Raw genomic sequence first — 22,500 nt, 5'->3', positions numbered from 1 at the left:
CTCTTCTTGTGTTTGTGTGTTAGACTGATTCTGCTTTTTTTTTTTTTTTGTATCCTTATGGTCATGGTGTGCGTGTTATGAATGTGTTTGTGCGTGTGTTATTTGTTATTTGTTTTTTTATATGATTTTCCTTTCGATGTCATTCTCTTCTTTTTTCTATGTATTTTCTTCCTCTTCTTTTTTTTCTTCTTTTTCTTCTTCTTTTCCTTCTTTTTCTTCTTTTTCTTCTTCTTCTTTCTATTTTTCTTCTTTTTCTTCTTTCTCTTTCTCTTCTTCTTCTTCTTCTTCTTTGATTATTATTATTATTATTATTATTATTATTATTATTATTATTATTATTATTATTATTATTGTTGTTGTTGTTGTTGTTGTTGTTGTTTTCGCCATCATTTGTTTCTATTATTATTTTTATTTTGAAATTATATCTCTTTGTTTACTGTTTGTGTCCTAATTGTTTCCTTTGTCTGCTTCGTTGCTTCCTTTCTTGCCGGCGATTTTTTTTTCTCTGACAGTGTAGCGTTCTATTATTATTATTATTATTATTATTATTATTATTATTATTATTATTATTATTATTATTATTATTATTATTATTGTTATTATTATTATTATTATTATTATTATTATTATTATTATTATTATTATTATTATTTTTATTATTATTATTATTATTATTATTATTATTATTATTATTGTCCGTGTCATTTTTTTTGTCTTTCCATCTTTCGTGTGGGTCTTCTTGTCTTCTTTGCAATTTACTTTTTCCTTCAAAGCCTTTGTGATGCTTCAGGGCCTGCGCGAAGGCTACTCTCTCTCTCTCTCTCTCTCTCTCTCTCTCTCTCTCTCTCTCTCTCTCTCTCTCTCTCTCTCTCTCTCTCTCTCTCTCTCTCTCTCTCTCTCTCTCTCTCTCTCTCTCTCTCTCTCTCTCTCTGCCGTATTTTTTTTTTGTTTATGTTTTCGCTCCTTGTTTGTTCGTTTACTTTTCGTAGTAAATATTCCTCTATTCATATATCACGCTTATTTACCTTTGTTTCTCTTTACCTATCTTTTATTCATATTATTCTTATTTTCCTAACGTTAGTATATTTTAGGTCTCTACTTCTCTCCGTTTTCTTATGTTGCGTCTTAACTTTCTTCATCTCATTTTCTACTTTTGTTTTCTTTCCTTATCTTAAAGTCGTCTTGACCTTATTTTCCTTTTACGCATTAACACATACTAACGTTTGATCATCTTATGCCATTATATTTTTCATCGTCTCGTCCCTTCTCCTTCTCCAGGCCTTTCTTTTATACTCATGCACGTTTCCTTATCTTCTACTGTCATATTTTCATCATCTCGTCCCTTCTTCTTTTCCTGGCCCTTACTTTATTTTATACTCATGCACGTTTCCTTATCTTTTACTGTTATATTTTCATCATCTCGTTCCTTCTTTTCCTGGCCCTTACTTTCTTTTATACTCATTCACGTTTCATTATCTTCTACTGTCATATTTTCATCATCTCGTTCCTTCTTTTCCTGGCCCTTACTTTCTTTTATACTCATGCACGTTTCCTTATCTTCTACTGTCATATTTTCATCCTCTTGTTCCTCCTTCTCCTCTTGGGTCTTACTTTCTTTGCCTACACATTTCTATACTTTCGTCTCTTCGTCCTATTTCACACCGCCTCACTTTCAACCCTTAACACCCTCTGCGCCTCTGTCCTGTTATCTCGCCTCGCCCTCGGCCTCTTCCTCACACCCACACATTCTGCGCCTCCCTCCTCTTATCTCGCATTCCTCTTGGTTTCACTCTCATCACATTTACACGTTCTATGCCTGTTTCCTCTTGCCACATATTCCTCTTGGCCTTGTATTTATTAGTGTTACGCTTCCTTGTCTTACTTATTCCTCTTTATTTGTTTATTGTTTATTGTTATTCTTTTACTGTCCTGTCAACCCGTCTCCCCGTCGTTTTCCTCTTGCGCTGTCAATCTATTTCTCGTCTCTTTTTCTCTTTTCTTTTATTCTGTTGTCAACCTATCTCTTGTCTCTCTCCCTCCTATTCTTCTTTACTTTTACTGCCCTTTTCTATCAATTTTTCGTCTCCCTGTTTCTTCCTCTTCTACTGTTCATTCACCCTTTTTCTCGTCTCACTCTTCCTCTCTTTTTTGCTTTTCCTCCTGTCAGCCTATTTCTCATTTTTGTTCCTCTTTACTCTTACTCTTGTCAATATTTTTTTTTGTCTCACAATCTTGTTCGTCTACTGCCCCGCCATCTTTTAATCCTGTCAACCTATTTCTCATCACTGTTCCTCTTGTTTCTCTTTTCCTCCTGTCAACCCATTTCTCATCCCTGTTCTTGTTCCTCTTTTCCTTTCCTCCTGTCAACCTATATCTCATCTCAATTTTCCTCTTTACTTCATCGGCGCTCCTTCGTTTCATCATTACCATTACAAGAAGAGGAGTAAGACTGTCACCTCTTCCACCTTCCCTCCTCTGCAGCGCCCTCGTCGGTATGTCCACAAGATGGCGCTCCGGCGTGTAATGGACGATGGAATTATAGCGGGGACGGCGGAGCAGGGAGGGAGAGAGGGAAGGGAGGAGGGTAAGCCGCTCTCCCTCCCTTCCTCTCTCTCCCTCCCTCTCCCTCTCTATGGGTTGCCTCTCGCCCTATACGTGACTCGCCTTAGTTTTCGACTCTCCTTTAAAGTCTCCAATTCCTTTTCACTGTTTTGGATTTGCTTTATTTAACGTTTTCTCTTCGTTCCTTGTGATGTATATTAATGACGTTTTCTTGTTTTTTTTTTTTTTAAGTACTTTGAGAGATGATTTTGAATTTTGTGGTTTATTAATGTTGTTAGGTTTTTTTTTTGGTAAGTTTTGTTCGTTGGTTTGATATTCATAATTTATTAAGGTTGCTATTTTGATTTTTTGAGTGTGTTTTAGTCGATAATTTGGCATTTGTACATTATTGAGGTTGCTGTTTTTTTTATTGTTGTTTTGATCGTTAATTTGATACTCTTACTTTAACAAGGTTGCTGTTTTTTTTATTGTTGTTTTGATCGTTAATTTGCTACTCTTACTTTAACAAGGTTGCTGTTTTTTTATTGTTGTTTTGATCGTTAATTTGATACTCTTACTTTAACAAGGTTGCTGTTTTTTTTGTGTGTGTGTTTTTATCGACAATTTGACATTCACACTTCCTTGGTGTTGCTACTTTTCTTGTGTTTTTTGACTGGTATATTGATACACTTACCTAATTGTTGATTACAGAGTTTAACGAGGGGGGCAAGCTTGTTGACTGAATAGGCTAATACAACGTCCACGAATAAAATAGAGACTTTAAGAGTAATGGCTCGGACATCTGTAAGGTTAGGAGGTACTTAAAGACGCTGGAAGTATTATTGTTTGATAAAAATTACTGTAGGAAGCTGTGTTATGGTGAGAAAAATGTGCGTACATTGCTGTAGAGAATAAAAAAATACTATACAGTTTTAACTCGGAGAGGAGATATAGAAAAATAATCGTCCAATCGCTTTCATTTAAATATTGGTATAATTTAAAATTTCAAGTTGTTTCCGAGTTTTTTTTTTTTTTTTTTTTTTTACAGTAGAGGAAAAAGTTCAAGGGCAAAAAAAGGAAACACTAATGAAAAAAAAAAAAAAAAAAAAAGCCCGCTGCTCACTGCTCCTACAAAAGAGTCAAGAGGAGTGGCCGAAAGATAAATAATGCAATATTCCTTATTTGAACGTAGTAAATATCTGACGCAGGAGCACAGGTGTGAAATTAATGAACGCCCGAGACAGGTGCGTACTAATGACAGGTATATATCTATCCCCCACAGGTAAGTACATGACGCAACACCACCACACACCGCTGGAGCAACCCATCATGGAGTCCAATGTGAGTACTCCTTTACGTGTTTATCCTCTCTCTGCACCTTTCCCGTCACCTTCCTTCCTTCATCCCTTTTCCGTGTCCCCGTTTTCCCCGCCCCGCCCCGCCCGGCCCTTCAACGCCACGCCAGCTACTCGGCTACTCTCGCGTGATCGCCTCGCCACTAATTCCAGCTTGCCTTTCAGGGTTGTTGAACGATGTGTTTAGACTTTCAGGGACGCGGCCGTGACTCTGCTGCCTCGCCGTGCTGCCCTCGTACCTCCATCCCCTACTTTGCCCTTCCTCCTCTCGCCATCCTTTTCCTTCCCCTCTCCTCCCATACCCTCATACTGCCCCCATACCTCTCCCTACTTTTTTCTTCCTCATTTCCCCCTCATTTTCCCTCCCCACCCTTATGCTGCCCTCGTACCTCCATCCCCTACTTTGCCCTTCCTCCTCTCGCCATCCTTTTCCTTCCCCTCTCCTCCCATGCCCTCATACTGCCCCCATACCTCTCCCTACTTTTTTCTTCCTCCTTTCCCCCTCATTTTCCCTCCCACCCTTATGCTGCCCTCGTACCTCCATCCCCTACTTTGCCCTTCCTCCTCTCGCCATCCTTTTCCTTCCCCTCTCCTCCCATACCCTCATACTGCCCCCATACCTCTCCCTACTTTTTTCTTCCTCCTTTCCCCCTCATTTTCCCTCCCCACCCTTATGCTGCCTTCGTACCTCCAAACCTAACTTTTCCCTTCCTTTCCTTCTCCTTTTTCTTCTCTTCTTCTCCTCCACCCATACCCTCACCTGCTCCGTGTCTCTTTACCTCATTCCTTCTTCTCCTCCCTCCTTGTCCAGCATCATCTAATTTGTTTATTTGCTTCCTGATCTTGTCCTCTTCATCCTCTCCTTCATGGTCTCGTTTTTTTTCCTAGTAATTCAGTCCTGTGTTTCTATGTCTTTTCTTTTAATCTTCTCCTTCTCTGACCCTCATCTTCCATGTTTATCTGGTTCTTAGTCCTCTTTTCCTTTTCTTCCCTTCGTTCTTGTTCGTTTTGTGTTTTTTCAGTAGTTATTTTTTTCCCGTCTTCGTCGTTTTCTTCTTCTGCTACCTCCTTTCCTTCCCTCTCTTTATCCTGTTTCCTTCAGCCTCACCTACTTTTTTATCCTTACTCTTCTCACTCCTTTTTTTCTGTCTTCTTGCTTGCTTCTTGTTCTTGCTCTTGCCGAAGTCTTCCTCAAACTATATTTAGCATTAGTTAGACCTCATCTTGATTATGCGGTTCAGTTCTATACTATAGAACTGAACCGCATATATGGATATAAAAATGTTAGAATCGGCGCAGAGGAGGATGACTAAGATAATTGAAGGGTTAAGAAACTTGCCATGCGAGGAAAGACTCGAACAGTTAAACTTGCATTCTCTAGAAAGGCGAAGGGTGCGTCGAGACATGATCGAGGTTTATAAGTGGATGAAGGGCTTTAATAAGGGGGATATTCATAAGGTTTTGTTGGTAAGAGAACCGAGTAGGACACGTAGTAATGGGTTTAAACTGGATAAATTCAGATTCAACAGGGACATGGGCAAAAATTAGTTTACTAACAGAGTGGTAGATGAGTGAAACAGGGTGAGCAGTCATGTGGTGAGTGCCAATACAATTGTCTCATTTTAAAATAGATTAGATAAATTCATGGACAGCGATATTAGGTGGGGTTAGATTCACGGGAGCTTAGGTTCAACGGAGCTGCCTTGTACAGGCCTACCGGCCTCTTGCAGACTCCTACGTTCTTATGTTCTTATGACTCCCACCGGTACGTAGGGAAGAGGGAATGAAGGAAAGGCTGAAGTGGGAAGAAGTACTGAGGAAGGAAGAAGGCAACTGGGCACGCTATCTTAGTAATTACCTTGGATGATGATGTACAATGACTCCCATATGTACCGAGGGGATTAAGGAAAGGCTGAAGCAGGAGGAAGTACCGAGAAAGGAAAAAGGCTCCTGGGCCACCCTTGACTATGCATACGGGGAAGGGAGTTGGAGGTAAATAAAAAGAAGTAAAAATATTGTCTAGCAGAGCGAGGTTTCGATCAGACACAACCATTTTACCACACTTTCACACATGCACACAGGGATACCAGGCATATTCTCGCACTCTCACTGGCTAAGGAGACTAATTACCACACAGGGAAGGGAATTGGAGGTAAATAAAAAGAAGTAAAAATGTTAGGTTAGCAGAGCGGGGTTTCGATCAGACACCACCATTTCACCACACTTTTACCATTTCACCACACTTTCAGACATGTACACAGGGATACCAGACTTGTTCTCGCCCTCTCACTGGCCAAGAAGACTCGCTGGACCACGGGGAAGCGAGTTAGAGGGAAATAAAAGAATGTTAAAAGTTGCTGTTAGCAGAGCGTAGTTTCGATCTACGGACCTCTGGGTTATGGGCCCAGCACGCTTCCACTGCGCCACTCTGCTCGTGGGGATTAAGGGGGAAAATTTTCGAGCAATTGCTGAATTCCTTATATGGTTTTCGATGCTACGTTGCTCTTTACCGATCAGGATCTGGATTAATGATGCGCAGGGCACCCGTACAGGTGCATAACACGCATATTACAGGTGCGTAACACGCATATAACTTTGATAACTTGTCTTTTCTTTCTTCTTTCTTTCCTTCTTTTATGCCGAGTACTTTTGTCTTGACTTTCCCTTTCCTCCCTTCCTTTGTCTTGATAACTTCGATCTTTTCTTCCATTCGTTTTACCGAGTACTTAATATTTAACTTTGTTTTATTTCAAGGAGCGTATGCAAAAGGAGCTCTGAAGTCATCCTCAAACTTTACTTAGCACTAATAAATAGTTAGACCTCATCTCGATTATATGCAGTTTAGTTCTGGTCACCCTACTATAGAATGGATATGAAGATGTTAGAATCTGAGCATCTGTACAGAGGAGGATGACAGATGATTCAGGGAGCGAGAAACTTGCCTTATGAGGACAGACTGAAGCATTTAAATCTACACTCTCTAGAAAGACGAAGGTTGCGAGGAGACTTGATCGAAGTCAATAAATAGATGAAGGGCTTTAATAAAGGGGATGTTAATAGGGTTTTGGTTGTAAAAGAACCAGGTAGGACACATAGCAATGGTTTTGTTAGATGAATTCAGATTCAACAAAGACATAAGCAAGAATTGGTTTACCAATAGAGTGGTGGATGAATGGAGCAGGCTTGGCAGCCATATTGTGGGTGCCAATACCATAGATACATTCAAGAAAAGGTTGGATAAAGTCATGGATAGTGAGGTAAAGTGGGGTTAGGATTACAGGAGCTGCCTTGTATAGGCCAACCGGCCTCTTGCAGACTCCTTACATTCCTATGTTTCTTCTTATGTTTCATTTAATAAGGTCCCCCACCAACGATTGCTCAGTAAACTATTGGCGCACGGTATCTCAGGTAACATTCACAATTGGCTTGTGGACTGGCTCTGGGAGGAAACAGAGAGTAGTTCTAAACGGTGTTTCATCTAACTGGCTTGATGTCAGAAGCGGCGTACCTCTAGGATCAGTGTTTTGTCCTATGCTCTTCTTAATTTATGTTAATGATATCGATGATGGGCTCACTTGCAAAATATAAAAATTCGCTGATGACACAAAAATCGTTAGTAAGGTAACTACGACACTCGACGAAGAAGCATTACAATCAGATCTAGATCGACTTGCACGTTGGGCCAATCAATGGCAAATGAAATGTAACGTTGACAAATGTAAAGTGTTACACATCGGAAACAATAACAATCGCTTTCAGTACGTAATGAATGGCCAACAACTTTCTGCAGTAAGTAAAGGAAAGGATCTTGGAATCACTATATCAAGCGATTTAAAGCCCAGTCAGAATTTTTAAGAGGTAGTTAAAACTGCAAACAAATTGGTTGGCTTCATCGCACTAGTCTTAATAATAAATCGAAAAAAGTAATGTTAAAACTGTATAATTCGCTGGTTCGACCCCGTCTAGAGTACTGTGTACAGTTTTGGTCTCCCTATTACAGAAAAGACGCAGAAAAGTTAGAACGGGTTCAACGAAGAGTAACAAAAATGATTCCTAGGTTGAGAAATTTAACTTATGAACAAAGGCTTAAAGAAGTAAATTTATTCAGCCTATCAAAACGAAGAATGCGAGGCGATCTAATAGAAGTGTTTAAAATGTTTAAAGGAATCAGTGATATTAATGCGGAAGATTACTTTACAATTGATCGATCAAATAGAACAAGAAAAAATAACAATTTCAAGATAAGTGGTAAAAGATTATCGTCGCACGAAGCCAAACACTTCTTCAATCGAGTCGTTACTGTTTGGAATTCTCTTCCCTGTGATGTCGTTGATAGTACAACAGGGTGGGGAGGAGCCTTCGCCTTTGCTGTCCTTCATCTTCCACCTTTGATTAGACAGTTAGTGTAGCTTGCCACAAATAGCCATCAGGTCTGCGGTTGTTTGTTCTTCGTTTGTGTTTCTTTGTGTTTCTCCTCCTCCTCCTCCTCCTCCTCCTCCTCGTCATCCCTCTTCATTTTCGTTTTCCTTATCATCTTCACCCGTACTTGTCATATTTCTCCTCCTCCTCCTCCTCCTCCTCCTCCTCCTCCTCCTCCTCCTCCGTCAATGAGCCAAGGTGTTGAGCGTTCCCCCGGGCGTTGGCGGACCACTGGGGAAGATTACACACATCCACCGTCACACTGGAGGGGCCGCGGCTCACCCCAGCGCAACCATGCACCACCTCGGGGCAGGCGTCAGGGAGGGGTGAGTGTCGGTGGTGGTAGTGGTAGTGGTGGTAGTAGTTGTAGTGGTTGGGATGGTAGTAGTAGTGGTAGTAGTAGTGGGGGTAGTAGTGGCAGTGGTTGGGGTGGTAAAAGTAGTGACTATAGTGGTGGTGGTGGTGGTAGTTGTAGTAGTAGTAGTAGTAGCTGTAGTAGTAGTAGTAATAGTAGTAGCTGTAGTAGTAGTAGTAATAGTAGTAGCTGTAGTAGTAGTATTAATAGTAGTAGCTGTAGTAGTAGTATTAATAGTAGTAGCTGTAGTAGTAGTAGTAATAGTAGTAGCTGTAGTAGTAGTAGTAATAGTAGTAGCTGTAGTAGTAGTAGTAATAGTAGTAGCAGTAGTAGTAGTATACATTATTAATTTTCAGCAGTACGTTTCTTTGCAATATATGAAAACTTTGTAAGATAGTGTACCTGAAAACATTCTAAATGGAACTAATATGTGTGTGTGTTATTTATTGTTTACAGTTTGAAGGGAGGAGGAAAAAAACGAGCGTGCTTTTACTTCCCTTTGTTCTGTGGACGGCCGTGGCCAGCGACACCTGCCCCCCAAGGTAATTGACGTACAGGTGTAGTGCTTCTCTGGACCTCTTATTTGTTCACGTATTTGTTGTTACTCTGATCGTTAATCTTTGTGTTACCATATAATCACAGGTTCGGTGTCGTTTGTTTTTACTAATTTATTTTTTCTATCGTGTCAGTTTGTAAGTGTTGGTGGTGTTGGAACGGCGATCCATTATCCTTGTGTGTGGTGAAGGTGGCCAGCCAGGCGTGGCGGTACTCTTAGGGGAGGAGGGAGTGCGCTTATAAACGATAGAAATAATCCTATGGGAAAAGGGTGAGGACAACAAGAAGTAAAGCCTGTCTGTAACTACCATTAAAATTTATTAAAAGATCGAAGATTAAAGTTAATAGGTTAAAGAACGAAATGATTCATGTAAAACTAACCCGTATCGGGGGACAGCCGCTATTATTTTTGTACGTTTGGCTCATAATGCCGGTGGATTTCTTTTTTAATGATGGACCTGTTGGTCGGCCCATGCCCGTTAGTGGCACAGGCAATTTTTTTTTATAGTGGTGCCATTCCTGCTTGGCTCATGCTGCCCCCCAGGGCTCCACTTGATCCTCTTTAGAGAGTATCGCTAGAGTCCGGGTTGATAAGTGGTCAATAGGACAGCTTGTGGGTATCATAAGACCACTCGGCGGTGACTGAACATAGTCAACTTGTATTGGCAGGCGGGATTTGAACATGTGTCCGCCAGGACCGCGCGCTAACCACTGAGCCACCGCCTCCCCAGGCCAAGTTATTTCAATTTGTATAATTGTATGACCTATCAAGGATTATCAAAACCCGTCTGGTCCTATCTGTAATTGACGATTTTTTTTGACAACTGATTGGGTTGTAGCGGCGCGATATGAATGTGGCGGGGCAATTATAGCAACTAGACGTAATGTGTGCTTCCGTCCCTGCTGCAGGCGTGGTCGTGGGTGGAGGGAGTCACTGACGTCGCGCCTCGTGAAGGAGTGAAACAAAATGTCGGGGGACGGCTTCGAGGAGGAGGAGGAGGAGGGGGAGGAGGAGGAGGCGGTAGGGATAGGGGTAGTGACGAGGAGGAGGAGGAGGCAAAGTGGTGGTGTTCGTACGCGGCCGGCAGCGTGGAGTCCCCTGGGGTTCGCACGCCGCCAGTGTTTCCTATCATGATTTTCTCTTTATTCCCCCTGTAAGGCGGAGGCATTGTGCGGGGCGCCGGTCCCTCCCGCTCCCCTGACTCTCAACAAAACGCGAGGTGCGGCAAATTTAAGACGTAGCGCTCATTATTTGGCTCCAGTCTCACAGCACCAATAACACCTTCCCAATACCTTCTCCCACTGCAATTTGGAAGCGAGTATTGATGGCAGTTGTAGCGGTGTAATGTTGCAATGTTGGTGGCACACTCATTTTTGTCAGTGTTCAGCGGGGGATGGAGGGAAGGGTGGGTGGAAAGGGAGGCGTGGGTGATGATGGAGGAGGAGGAGGAGGAGCCGCGGGAAGAGAAGGAGGAGGAATAAGGGGAAGGAAGAAAGGGAGGGTGGTGGTGAGGAAGAGCTATATAGGGATAATGATGACGGGCTTGAAGGATTGATATTGATGGTTGTGATGAAGGCGATGATGCATGATCGGAGTGAGTCCCAATACCAACCCTTCCCCTCTCCACCAGTCCCATTACCAACCCTTCCCCTCTCCCCAGTCCCATTACCAACCCTTCCCCTATCCACCAGTCCCATACCAATTCTTCCCCTATCCACCAGTCCCATTACCAACCCCTTCCTCTTTCAATCCTTTCCTATCCACCAGTCCCATTACCAACCTTTCCCCTATCCACCAGTCCCATTACCAACCTTCCCCTATCCACCAGTCCCATTACCACTTCCCTTCCACCCATTACAGTCCCTTCCCCTCTCCACCAGTCCATTACCAACCCTTCCTCTCCACCAGTCCCATTACCAATCCTTCCCTATCCACCAGTCCCATTACCAACCTTCCCTATCCACCAGTCCATTACCAATCCTTCCCCTCTCCACCAGTCCCATTACCAACCTTCTATCCACCAGTCCATACCACCTTCCCTCCACCAGTCCATTACCAACCTTCCCTATCCACCAGTCCCATTACCCTTCCCTATCCACCAGTCCCATTACCAATCCTTCTTTCCACCACACCATTCCCAACAATTCCACCATTCCCATTACCAACCCTTCCCCTCTCCACCAGTCCCATTATCAATCCTTTCCCGTCCACCAGTCCCATTACCAACCCGGCCCCTATCCACCAGTCCCATTACCAATCCTTCCCCTTTCCACCAGTCCCATTACCAACCCTTCCCCAATCCACCATTCCCATTACCAACCCTTCCCCTCTCCACCAGTCCCATTATCAATCCTTTCCTATCCACCAGTCCCATTACCAACCCTTCCCCTCTCCACCAGTCCCATTACTAACCCTTATACTATCCACCAGTCCCATTACCAATCCTTCCCCTCTCCACCAGTCCCATTACCTACCTTCCCTTATCCACCAGTCCCATTACCAAACCTTCCCCTATCCACCAGTCCCATTACCAACCCTTCCCCTATCCACCAGTCCCATTATCAACCCTTCCCCTCTCCACCTGTCCTATTACCAATCCTTCCCCTATCGACCAGTCCCATTACCAACCCTCCCCCTATCCACCAGTCCCATTACCAACCCTTTCCCTATCCACTAGTCCCATTACCAACCCTTCTCCTCTCCACCAGTCCCATTACCAACCCTTCCCCTATCCACCAGTCCCATTATCAATCCTTCCCCTACCCACCTGTCCCATTACCAACCCTTCCCCTATCCAGGGGAATGATTGGTAATCGGGCTGGTGGATAGGGGAAGGGTTGGTACTGGTACTGGTTGATATGGGAAGGATTAGTAATGGGACTGGTGAAGAGGGGAAGGGATGGTAATGGGACTGGTGGATAGGGGAAGGGCTGGTAATGGGACTGGTGGATAGGGGAAGGGTTTCTAATGGGACTGGTGGATAGGGGAAGGGTTGGTAATGGGACTGGTGGATAGGGGAAGGATTGGTAATGGGACTGGTGGAGAGCGGAAGGGTTGGTAATGGGACGGGTTGAGAGGGGAAGGATTGGTAATGGGACTAGTGGATAGGGGAAGTGTTGGTAATGGGACTGGTGGATAGGGGAAGGATTGGTAATGGGACTTGTAGATAGGGCTAGGGATGGTAATGTGACTAGTGGAGAGGGGAAGGGCTCGTAATGGGACTGGTTGATAGTGGAAGGGTTTTAATGGGACTAGTGGAGAGGGGAAGGATTTGTAATGGAACTGGTGGATAGGGGAAGTGTTGGTAATGAGACTGGTGGTGAGGGGAAGGGTTGGTAATGGGACTGGTGGATAAGGGGAAGGGTTGATAATGGAACTGGTGGATAGGGGAAGGGTTGGTAATGGAACTGGTGGGTAGGGGAAGGACTGGTAATGGGACTGGTACAGAGGGGCAGGGTTGGTAATAGTACTGGTGGAGAGGGGAAGTGTTGGTAATGGGACTGGTGGATAGGGGAAGGGTTGGTAATGGGACTGGTGGATAGGGGAAGGGTTGGTAATGGGACTGGTGGATAGGGGAAGGGTTGGTAATGGGACTGGTGGATAGGGGAAGGGTTGGTAATGGGATTGGTGGATAGCGAAAGGACTGGTAATGGGACTGGTGGATAGGGGAAGGAATGGTAAAGGGACTGGTGGAGAGGGGAGGTGTTGGTAATAGAACTGGTCGATAGGGGAAGGGTTTATTATGGGACTGGTGGATAGGGGAAGGAATGGTAAAGGGACTGGTGGAGAGGGGAGGTGTTGGTAATAGAACTGGTCGATAGGGGAAGGGTTGGTAATAGAACTGGTCGATAGGGGAAGGGTTGGTAATGGGACTGGTGGAGAGGGGAAGGGTTTATTATGGGACTGGTGGATAGGGGAAGGAATGGTAAGGGGACTGGTGGATAGGGGAAGGATTGGTAATGGGATTGGTGGATAGGGGAAGGGTTGGTAATGGAACTGGTGGAGAGGGGAAGGGTTGATAATGGGACTGGTGGATAGGGGAAAGATTGGTAATGGGACTGGTGGAGAGGGGAAGGGTTGGTAATGGGAGTGGTGGAGAGGGGAAGTGTTGGTAATGGGACTGGTAGTGAGGGGAAGGGTTGGTAATGGGACTGGTGAATAGGGGAAGGGTTGGTAATGGGAGTGGTGGATAGGTGAAGGATAGGTAATGGGACTGGTGGAGAGGGGAAGGGTTGGTAATGGGACTGGTGGAGAGGGGAAGGGTTGGTAATGGGACTGTTGGATAGGGGAAGGATTGGTAATGGGACTGGTGGAGAGGAGAAAAGTTGGTAGTGTAACTGTTCGATAGGGGAAGGGTTGGTAATGGGACTGGTGGAGAGGGGAAGGGTTGGTAATGGGACTGGTGGAGAGGGGAAGGGTTGGTGATGGGACTGGTGGAGAGGGGAAGGGTTGGTGATGGGACTGGTGGAGAGGGGAAGGGTTGGTGATGGGACTGGTGGAGAGGGGAAGGGCTGGTAATGGGACTGGTGGAGAGGGGAAGGGTTGGTGATGGGACTGGTGGAGAGGGGAAGGGTTGGTAATTGGACTGGTGGAGAGGGGAAGGATTGGTAAAGGGACTGGTGGATTTTTTATTTTTAAGGGTTGGTAATGAGACTGGTGGATAGGGGAAGTGTTGGTAATGGGACTGGTGGTGAGGGGAAGTGTTGGTAATGAGACTGGTGGCACAGGCGAAGTGTTTATAATGGCGCCATCTGGTGGTGAGGGGAAGGTTGGTAATGGGACTGGTCTTCAGGACAGCATGGGAAGTGTTGGTAATGAGACTGGTGGTGAGGGGAAGGGTTGGTAATGAGACTGGTGGATAGGGGAAGTGTTGGTAATGAGACTGGTGGCACCCCCTACCCTAAGGGAAGGATTGGTAATGGGACTGGTGGAGAGGGGAAGGACTGGTAATTGGACTGGTGGATAGGGGAAGGATTGGTAAAGGGACTGGTGGATAGGGGAAGGGTTGGTAATGGGACTGGTGGATAGGGGAAGGGTTGGTAATGGAACTGGTGGATAGGGGAAGTGTTGGTAATGAGACTGGTGGTGAGGGGAAGGGTTGGTAATGGGACTGGTGGTGAGGGGAAGTGTTGGTAATGAGACTGGTGGTGAGGGGAAGGGTTGGTAATGAGACTGGTGGTGAGGGGAAGTGTTGGTAATGAGACTGGTGGTGAGGGGAAGGGTTGGTAATGGGACTGGTGGATAGGGGAAGGGTTGGTAATGGAACTGGTGGATAGGGGAAGGATTGGTAATGGGACTGGTGGATAGGGGAAGGGTTGGTAATGGGACTGGTGGATAGGGGAAGGGTTGGTAATGGGACTGGTGGATAGGGGAAGGGCTGGTAATGGGACTGGTGGATAGGGGAAGGGCTGGTAATGGGACTGGTGGATAGGGGAAGGGCTGGTAATGGGACTGGTGGATAGGGGAAGGGCTGGTAATGGGACTGGTGGATAGGGGAAGGGTTGGTAATGGGACTGTTGGAGAGGGGAATGGTTGGTAGTATTGCAGGAGGGGAATAAGGAAGAAAGAAAGGAATGGATGCATAATAGAAAGGAGTAGGAGATAAGGAAGAAGCGAAGTAAGGGAAGTAAAGAAAATCATGAAGAAGTAGGAAGGCCATATGTAAGAAAATAATATAAGAGGCAAACCATTAAAAAAAGATTGCCAATAAAGAAAAAAATAATATAAGTAGAAAAAGTCAAAAGTACCGGTAATAAAGATGAAAAGATATTACAAAGAGAAGGTAAGCACTCCCCAGGGACACAGAACCACTCGGGGCACCGGTTGCGTCCCACAGGCATGCATACACGGGGCCTTCACAGTTCCTTCCTGAAATTTTCATTTTGGGGGAATTCACTTGTGTCTTGTCTGCCTGTCTGAGATGTAGGGTAGAGGAGGAGGAGGAATAAGAGAAGAAAAAGGAAGAGGAGTAGGAAACATGGGAACATAGAAGAGTAGGCACCAGAAAGCTTGGTGGCATATGTCGAGGCTCCCTTCTTTTGGGGGTTTAATGATTTTGTCAGGCACTCCAGTGGCCTGAGGAACAAATTAAAACACTTTCTGTACGTACGCACGGGAACATTCATTTCACATCTGATACAACATAGTAACTGACAGTCATTTTTAAGTTCATCGTTTTCACGTTAACTACTTTTGCTGGAAGGTTTTTCCAGTGGCTGATGATTCTCTATGGTAAAAAAAAAAAAAAAAAAAATGCCGATGTCTACTATGTATATTTTCTCGCTTGAATGGCTTGACCTTTATTTTTAGTTACTGGGCTTGTTTGGAGCTCAAAAAACTTTGAGAGTGATTGACATTACTGAAATTTCAGGTACTTCAACAATCCCTGTATCAATTACCCCCGTAGTAGTCTTTTTACCAGCTTGCAGAGTCTGAGTCGCCTGAGTTGTTTTTAACTGTGCTGTGCACTCATCGATGGTGTAATATTTCGCCTGTCATTGCTGCGCTCTCGAGTAATTTGTTGTCATTGTGATAAGGAACCAGAACTGCAATGCATATTCCAGCTGAGGTATTACCATCGCGCTAAATAAATATAACATTACCCCTGGCGTCTTACACTCGAACCTGAGCAAAGTATTAGCGTTTTTTTTTCTTCTCTTCGGACAGACTTATACATTGATCCGCATGTTTCAAGTCACTGCTGATAGTGACCCAAGATCCGATTTCTCAATTTTAGGAGTTCTCGCACGTGTCTATGAGATGCCTCCACAAGGAAGCTTATGATGAAAATGAAGAAAAGACAGAAAAGTAGAAGAAAAAACTACAACAAGAACAACGAGGAAGGAGGGGTATAAGCATAGAGAGAAGGCGAAGAAAACGTAGTGAGAAGGATGAGAGGAAGATAAACAATGAGAATAAGTAGGAAATAGATGAGATTACAAAATATAATTCAGAGAAAACAAACAAAATAAAAAAAAGAGAAAGAATGGAAGTAAAAGAAGGAGGTACCGGTGTATCACGTCCTAATAATCAAGCTAGCAACAATAATCAGTCTGTCATCGGCTTACCGGGAGTCGGCGAGGCTCTGTTTGAGGAATTTCTTGGCGGCGTCGATAATTGGAAGATGATCCCTCGCCTCGCCTCGCCACTCCTCGCTTCGCCTCGCCTCGCCTCGCCTCGCCTCGCCTCGCCTCGCCTCTTGTCGCTTCGCCTCTCCTCGAATACCTCCCTCAGAAACACTCCTTCGTGGGTATTTGGATTGACGGGGGACCTGGCGTGCCGAGGAGGAGGAGGAGGAGGAGAGGCGGAAGCGGAGGATGGATGGATGGATGGATGAATGGATGGAATGGTGTTAGCGAGGATTATAAAGCAAGGATGATGATAGAGAAGAAGGGAGATCGATGTTCGTGGAGGAGGAGGAGAAGAAGAATCATTAGGGAGGACAAGCATCATAGCCAATCTGGAACTGTGCCGAGTAAAACTTTTGTGAATTCAATACGATTCATGTTCGACAAGTCTGGTATTGAGGAGAGGTGAATAATACGAGTCTCCTCATTTTATCCGAGGGGGAGGAGGAGGCGGGGAGAGGGGAGAGGGGAGAGAGAGAAAAAAGAAGGGAGGGGGAGGGGGAGAGTAGTGGCAGAGCAGACTGGCATGGTGGTGGTGGAGGGAGACACACAACAGGAGGGAGAGAGGGAGAGGAGAGGAGTGAGGCAAGGAAGGGAGGGACACAATGCCTCATGCTCGACCGAGGAGGGAAAATAAGCCCCATCAGATATGTTTTGTGATCGGCGCTGATTAGGTAGCTCGCTTTTATAAACTTTTTCCAAGGGGCGGGTGATGGGCTGAGGAAGAGAAAGCTATAGTGAGAAGAGAGAACAGAGGAGTTGAAGGGTTGAGGAAGACTGTATGGTAGGGGAAGGATGTATGTGTATGTAGGGGAAGAGGAGTAGGAGTAGGAGGTTTAATGGGGAAGGATTATTGAGGAAGACTTTGTATTGTATTGAAAGCTTATATGTGGGTATGTAGGTTTAGTAGTAGTAGTAGTAGTAGTAGTAGTAGTGGTAGTAGTAGTAGTAAAAGGAGGAGGAGGAGGATGAAGAGAAGGAGGAGGAAGGAGGGATATATATTTTGGGAGGTTAAAAGATAGAAAAGGTTAGCTTATTAAAAAAGGGTCTCATAATACTAGGGATCTTGGCTTCTCTTGACTGATTAAATTGGAGTCCATTGTCATAGAATCAAGTAGAGAGGGGAGGGAGGGAGAGAGAGGGAGTGTGAGTGAATGAAGCTGATGACGACTGATGATGACTGGTCTGCATGCAATGATCTGCGCTGGGGACGACTTTGTATTGGGTGTTCCTGAAGGGCGGGAGGATACACGAGGAAGGAGGTACTAGGTGTCGAGAGAAAGAGAGGGAGGGAGAAGGAGGGAGAAAGAGAGAGAGCGTGTATAACAGAAGCCGGAAGGGGGGAGGGAGGCGCGGGGGAGTAAGAATGAGCACGGGGCGGGCCGGGATGGGCTGGATGGATTGGGAACGCGAGTAAGATATCGGGCGTCCATTGTGGAGGCCGAGTGTGATTAGCTCGCTAGTGGAGGCAATTAACGACGCCGCTGAGACGCGGTTATCGCACCTTTTGTGTAGTCCCCGGCGCCTCCGCTGTCCCGGTTTTGTTCGTATTATTATTATTCTCTTCTCTTTTTTGGGTTTTTGTTTTTTGTCCTCCCTCCCTCCCTTCCCCGCTTCCTCCCCCTCCTGTTCTGTTCCTCTCTCCCCTCCCCTTCCTTCCTCCAGTCTTCATCTTCTCCCTCCCTCCTTTCCCTTGTGCTCACACCTCCCCCACCGCTGCCTCTGCTTGCTCCTCCTCCTCCTCCTCCTCCTCCTCCTTTCTCTCTTTCTCTACGCGTCTCTTGTCTCCCTATTTCGACACTCGCTCTTTTTTGTCTTGCCACCCGTCCGTCTGTCTGTCTCTTTCTCTCCCTCCTTCCCACCCCGATTTATTTATTTGTCCATACATGCGATGTGTGTGTGTGTGTGTGTGTGTGTGTGTGTGTGTGTGTGTGTGTTTGAGAGAGAGAGAGAGAGAGAGAGAGAGAGAGAGAGAGAGAGAGAGAGAGAGAGAGAGAGAGAGAGAGAGAGAGAGAGAGAGAGAGAGAGAGAGATCCAGTAGGTAATTAGACACGAAAGTCGGTAGGGAAATGATTTGCAAATATAGATTACAAACACCCCCACCCACCCACACACACACACACACACACACACACACACACACACACACACACACACACACACACACACACACACACACACACACACACACACACACACACACACACGTATACGAAATTGGTTAAATATTCTTGCTTTCATCGTGTAGGCAGCCTGTGTTAGGGGTTCATCATGATTCAGAGATTTCAAAATTAATGAAAATAAAAGTGGTAATTACGATGGTAATGTTAGATGTACTAAAATCAGTAATAATTATAATAATAATGATAACAATAGTGTTAATAATAATAATATTTATAAAAATGAGAATAATGTTGCAATAATAATGATAATAATGATAATAATGATAGTAATAATAATAATAATAATAATAATAATAATAATAATAATAATAATAATAATAATAATAATATTATTATTATTATTATTATTATTATTATTATTATTATTATTATTATTATTATTATTATTATTATTATATTCTCATTGTGATTAATATTTTTGTATACATCATTGAACAAGTCCATTTTTAAGAGAGAGAGAGAGAGAGAGAGAGAGAGAGAGAGAGAGAGAGAGAGAGAGAGAGAGAGAGAGAGAGAGAGAGAGAGAGAAATGAAAATAAAAGGAAAGATATGCTAGAGTACATTAGCGCGAAGTAATACTTGCATGCCCAAGAACCAGCATCGGTGAACAGGTGGATGTGGTGAGGGCATGCGCAGTAAAACACGTGATGCTGAGCAGGGCCGAAGTGTCGTCAAGAGAAGACCGAATCAAAAATACACATGAATGAGGAAACTGATATCCGGGGAAACATTGGTAAAGTTTTTCTGATCCTAATTTAAATATAGACGAGGAGAAGACAGATGTACACAGGTGGAAAATTGTGAATATCTAGAAGAATATATTATTAGACTTGTGAGGGAAGAATTGTAACTGAATATAGACTTAAATGTGCACAGAATCAGCAGCAGTACTCATAAATGTAATAGTTGATGACTTGGAAAACAAAAATGAAAATGTCCTAATCTCAAGAGGCAGACTAGAAAAAGACAGGTGCATAGGCGGAAGAAATGGGAATATATAGACGGATTTAGGATTACTCATGTGACCGAATTTAGGATTACTCATGTGACCGAATTTAGGATTACTCATGTGACAGAATTTAGGATTACTCATGTGACCGGATTTAGGATTACTCATGTGACCGAATTTAGGATTACTCATGTGACCGAATTTAGGATTACTCATGTCACCAAATTTAGGATTACTCATGTCACCAAATTTAGGATTACTCATGTCACCAAATTTAGGATTACTCATGTGACCGAATTTAGGATTACTCATGTCACCAAATTTAGGATTACTCATGTCACCAAATTTAGGATTACTCATGTGACCGAATTTAGGATTACTCATGTGACAGAATTTAGGATTACTCATGTGACAGAATTTAGGATTACTCATGTGACAGAATTTAGGATTACTCATGTGACCGAATTTAGGATTACTCATGTCACCAAATTTAGGATTACTCATGTCACCAAATTTAGGATTATTCATGTCACCAAATTTAGGATTACTCATGTGACCGAATTTAGGATTACTCATGTCACCAAATTTAGGATTACTCATGTCACCAAATTTAGGATTACTCATGTGACCGAATTTAGGATTACTCATGTGACAGAATTTAGGATTACTCATGTGACAGAATTTAGGATTACTCATGTGACTAAAGAATTATAAATAAAGAAACAAAGTATTAATCCTGAACGCGAGAGGAGGAATAACTTAGCATTCAGAGAGCAAGGATTGGCTGGTATGGACTTGTAATAAACTGTCTCCGTAGGTCTTGAGCATAAAATGAGGAGTTTGTATGAGAGAGTCTGAAGGAGAGAGGAGAGAAGTGTGATGCAGCTGGGATTAATAAGTTATGTTGTGGCTGAGTGGAAGGGGGATAGGAGAAGGGGGGCTGGAGTGTACCTCGGGCCGTGAAGAAGGTATATGACGTCAGCGACATTATAATTATCAAGCAAAAGTGATCCCGTGTTATGGTGGAGGGAGGTTCAAGTGAAAAAGTGCTATTGCTTTGCTAATTGTGTATTGTGGGAAAGAGAACAACGTAAACAACAAAAAGAAGTAAGTAAACAATAAGGTATCAGAGGTGGACAATAGCACACCCATAAAAGAATATAAAGATAAAAGTATAATATCCATAGACAAAGTTTTACCTGTTCTTCCTTATTCACCTTACCACTTTTCCATACACCTCTTACCTCCTCCTCCTTCCTCCTCTAACCCCCTCTCCTCCTCCTCCTTCTCCTCTTCCTCCTCCTCCTTCTGTAACCCTCCTCCCCTCCTCGTGTGCCGTAAAAAAGAAAGAATCGCAATAGCCACACCTCTCCTTTTGCGGCGTGAGGGGGCAGGTGAGGAGCGGTGCGGTGGCTGTGGGGAGGCGAGGGGGAGGGGAAAGGAGGAGGGGAAGGCTACAGGGGAGGCAGGGGAGGCTCGCTTTCACGCCGGTCCTCGTCCTCACACCTCTGTCTTCCCCCGGGGCGCTGCAGGAGAGCAAAGGAATCTCGCCTTTTGACTATCTTCAGGCAGACGGTTTCGCCCCCTGGTGGATATTTTTTTACTTACTGTCCCCCTTTACTCCCCTTCTCCCCTCCCCTCCCTTTCTTCCCCTTCCCCTCCCCTCCCCTCCCTTTTCTTCCCTTTCCTATCTTTCCCTCACTTCCTTCACTTCGTTCCATTCTCTTCCATCTTTCCTTTCATTACCTTCATTCCCTTTCATCTCCATTTCTTTCCCTTCTCCCCATTCCTTTCCTTCTTTCGTTCGCTCGTTCGTTCGTTCGTTCGCTCGTTCGTTCGTTCGTTCGTTCCTTCCTTCCTTCCGTCCTTCCTTCCGTCCTTCCTTCCTTCCTTCCTTCCGTCCTTCCTTCCGTCCTTCCTTCCTTCCTTCCTTCCTTCCTTCCTTCCATCCATCCTTCCTTCCTTCCTTCCTTCCTTCCTTCCTTCCTTCCTTCCTTCCATCCTTCCTTCCGTCCTTTCTTCCTTCCTTCCTTCCTTCCGTCCTTCCTTCCTTCTTTCCTTCCTTCCTTCCTTCCTCACATCATTCATTTGTTCATTCATTTCCTTATTTTTTTATCCCCCCTTCCTTCTTTCCCTCCCTTTCTTCCTTCCTTCCTCCCTCCCTTCCTTCCTTCCTTCCTTCCTCACCTCAGTCATTTGTTCATTCATTTCCTTACTTTTTTATTCCCCCTTTCTTCTTTTCCTCCCTTTCTTCCTTTGTTCTTTTCTTCCCCTTCCTTCCCTCCCTTTCTTTAATTTCCTCCTTTCACTCACTTCAATTCCTTCTTCTCTCTTGTTGTTCCATTCCCTCCTTTCCTTCCCCTTCCTTCCATTTCTTTCACTCGCTTCTTTTCTTGGTTCCTTTTTTCCCTTCGTTTTTTCCCTCCTTTTACCCACTTTTCCATTTCTGGTTCCATATTCTTTGCGTATTATCCCTTGTCATCTTTTCCCTTCCCTCCCTTTTCTCTCCTCTATTCCTTTCTTTCCATTTCTTCTTTCCCTTCATTCCTTATCTACTAAACCTTCATTTCTCCCACCTTTCTCTAATAGTCTTCTTCCTTCCCTCCCTTCCTTTATTTATCTTTCCTTCCTTTCTTTTTTGAATCTTCCGTCCTCTCCCTCTTTTTCTTCCTCCCTATTTTTCGTTCCCTCCATTTCCTTCCTCTTCTCTTTTTGTTTCTCCCTCACACCCTGCCTTTACTGTCCCTTGCTTCTTCCTTTCTTCTCTCATTCTCTTTCTATCTTTCTCTTTCTCTTCCCTTCCCTTCCTCGCTTCCTCCCCATTTTCTTTTACGAAGTTAGGTGTGTGTGTGTGTGTGTGTGTGTGTGTGTGTGTGTGTGTGTGTGTGTGTGTGTGTGTTTTGCTCTAGGCGATCTGGCTTTTACTTTGTTTATTGTTTACCTTGTTTGTGTTTGTTCTGTTTTTTTTTTATTAAGGTGTTATTTTGTTCGTGTGTGTGTGTGTGTGTGTGTGTG

The 22,500-nt window shown here is 44.1% G+C and overlaps 1 protein-coding gene across 1 annotated transcript in view; it reads left to right on the top strand.

Moving 5' to 3' along the window:
- The first annotated feature begins 9,126 nt into the window (after positions 1 to 9,126).
- LOC127010432 (transient receptor potential protein-like) overlaps positions 9,127 to 22,500 on the top strand; it is a 73,118-nt gene continuing 59,744 nt past the window's right edge. The window contains exon 1 of the mRNA XM_050884580.1: positions 9,127 to 9,212. The gene's annotated coding sequence lies outside the window, so the exon portion shown is untranslated. The remainder of the gene's footprint in view (positions 9,213 to 22,500) is intronic.

This window comes from Eriocheir sinensis, chromosome 43 (assembly GCF_024679095.1).
Source record: "Eriocheir sinensis breed Jianghai 21 chromosome 43, ASM2467909v1, whole genome shotgun sequence".
NCBI lineage: Eukaryota > Metazoa > Arthropoda > Malacostraca > Decapoda > Varunidae > Eriocheir > Eriocheir sinensis.
This window is presented reverse-complemented; position numbering and strand designations above follow the sequence as displayed.